We start from the raw sequence: 2554 nt of genomic DNA, 5'->3' as shown, positions 1-2554 counted from the left end.
GGTAAGATCATGAATTAGAAGTAGGTGATTGATTCGATGTAGAAGTCAAGAGCTACCCTTTTTTTTTTGGAGGGAATAAGGGGGAAGTTAATTACTCCCACACCTATTATTAACTAGCATGAATATGTACAATGGGGAGAGGTAGAAGAATGAAAAAGAAACAAAGAGGTCATAAGCCCTTGATGACTATTCTTGGCTTTCTCACTGCAAAAATTTTCCCAAATTTGGAATGTTGTAGAGCTTTATGGAGGACCGCATTGACATGCCTCAAAACTACATAATAATAGAACTGATAAAATAAAAATAAATTTTTTCTAGCATTCGTTCCCTTATTTTTTCCCCCCTTACAAGCACCATCCTTATTTGATTTCCTTAGCATCTCCATTTAGATACAAGCATGAACAATTATGTCAAAGTGAGATATGGTGATCCAGATGATTACAAACGAGCATTGGCGCACGAAGCTGAAGGCAAACGAAGAACGTTAGAGCACAACAGACCTTAACTCCATCCCAAGAGCCTCTTCTAACATCCTCTGAGACCCCTGCATCAACTCCGGGCTCAACCTAAACATAAGGATGCAGAACTCCATCTGGTCCAGAGCTCCATCCCCATCCAAATCCCCCTCCCTTAGCATTCCCAAGAGCTCATCATCTGCCATCCCCTCGAGCCCGAGCCTCGCCGCGTTCCTCCTCAAACTCTCGAGCGTGATGAGGCCCTTCTTTGCGTCCATAAGCAGTCGGAACCCCTTGCAGAGCTCCTCGATGAGCCCCTCGGGCCCCAGACTCTCGGCCATAAACGGCAAGAAGTCCTTGAATTCGAGCAAGTCCTCCACCATGCTATCTGGTCTTTGATTCATAGGGTTCGAGCCAGAGGTCATCGGTTTGGTGAATGGGAGAGGCGGGGAAGCGAGGAGGTGTTAAATAAGGAGGAGAAGAGGTTCTTGGAAGGAGTCTCCATAGGTGCCAACCAAGGTACAAGTAAGCGCTATTAAGTTTTAATAAAGGTGGTTGCCGGATTCTTCAGAGGAAAGACAGTATTTAGGTTTAGCTTCGGGGAAGCTGCATAGATTTTCCCTTTTTTTCTCTGCATGGGCTGGCTGCTTTTTATCGAGTAGCCCCCCACCGGCTAATGTTTTTACAAGCTGGCCCCTATATTTGGTGATGGATGGGTTCGACTGCTTAAAAAAAAACCTTACCTGGAATCCAAGAAAGAGATTAATAGATGGGAGTCATTTCTCATCATGGAAAATAATAGAAGGGCCTCAATTTAGGTCCAGGTGTCAACCGCCAAGTAGAACCATATGTGGTTTGTGACATCTTGCATCGAATTCAACCACTCAAGAAAATGCACAACATGTTTTTTTGCTTCATGGCGTTGTCAATTGGAAGAATGCAATGTAGCTTCGTCAATAATGATGCGTTCATTCCAAATGAATTAGTTAGACTTCAAAGAAATGACAATATAATGGTCGTATGCTTACCTTTCTCTTGAGTGTAATGTGTTAGAACTTAGAATCCACCACACTTAATGAAAGAGGCTACTAGATGTTAATAGGCATTATACTCGAGACCTTATGTACAGTAGGTAAAGTATATGGTTTTCAGAATTGACTACAATCAGTCGCAGCAGATTTTTTTGGAAATTTTACAATAAATCAAAAATATTTACTAGCTGGATTGTTAGAATCCTAGTAAAATAAAATTATATGGAAATAACATCATATCTGACAAGATAATAAGTAGGGCCATGAATGCAAATGCATGATTTGCGATTCTTGGTGTTCAACATTTGAGGGTTTTTATAATCTTAATATCTGTCTATTTATCTACCTACTCATCTTACATTTTGAGCTCAACGATTTAAGTGAGTCCTTTTTCAATCAAATACCGGATAATTTTTTAACAAAATAATCAGTAATTTATCTGATCAACTTTTAAATACTTCCAGAAAAGAGTTCAAATATGGGCACAAGTGGTGATGGCGAATGAACTTCTACCTTGCTATCCTTGTACAAAAAGGTGATCTTCCATCTAGTTGCATTTTGGCCTGAGAAAGAAATATAAGTGAGAGCAAGTGGAAACTATAGAGGTAGTCATGTGAGACAAGGAACTAGATCCGGCTTAGTGAAGAAGGAAATAAGTGTGAAACAAAGAAACATCGAAGGGTGTTGGAATATTTCCTTGTCGAAGTTCAGATGCAGTGTTTCTTACTACATTGTTTTCAATATAGGGCCACAAAAGACGTGCTCTTTATGGAGGGAAGAAGAGGGCATATGGAAGCTGTGGGAACTTCAAAATTGTCGGTAGTCCTCTCAAAGCACAAACAGGAAATTTCTCAGGGTGTACTTGGTTTGCATGCTTTTGTGATCAACGGCCGCACGGTCTGGTGGGAGGGTAGGAGAAAGGGTCAAAAAATAATTATTGTTGGTGTAATGGTGAGGGTGGAAGACGCCATAAAATTGTAAAACTGATGGTGAGTTAGGGAACTACCGGAAGTGATGATTAATATAATGAAAAGGGTTGCTGACAATGAATTGGGACGTCCTTGTGAA

The 2554-nt window shown here is 40.7% G+C and overlaps 1 pseudogene; it reads right to left on the bottom strand.

Annotated features, from left to right (window-relative positions):
* Positions 1 to 484: 484 nt before the first annotated feature.
* Positions 485 to 880, bottom strand: LOC103696824 (calcium-binding protein PBP1 pseudogene; annotated as a pseudogene).
* Between the last annotated feature and the right edge of the window lie 1674 nt (positions 881 to 2554).

This window comes from Phoenix dactylifera, chromosome 1 (assembly GCF_051530095.1).
Source record: "Phoenix dactylifera cultivar Ajwa chromosome 1, Ajwa_hap1_PhDact_Kaust_v1.1, whole genome shotgun sequence".
In the NCBI taxonomy this organism is placed as follows: Eukaryota; Viridiplantae; Streptophyta; class Magnoliopsida; order Arecales; family Arecaceae; genus Phoenix; species Phoenix dactylifera.
The sequence above is the reverse complement of the archived record's forward strand: the minus strand, read 5'-3'. Positions and strand labels throughout refer to the sequence as shown.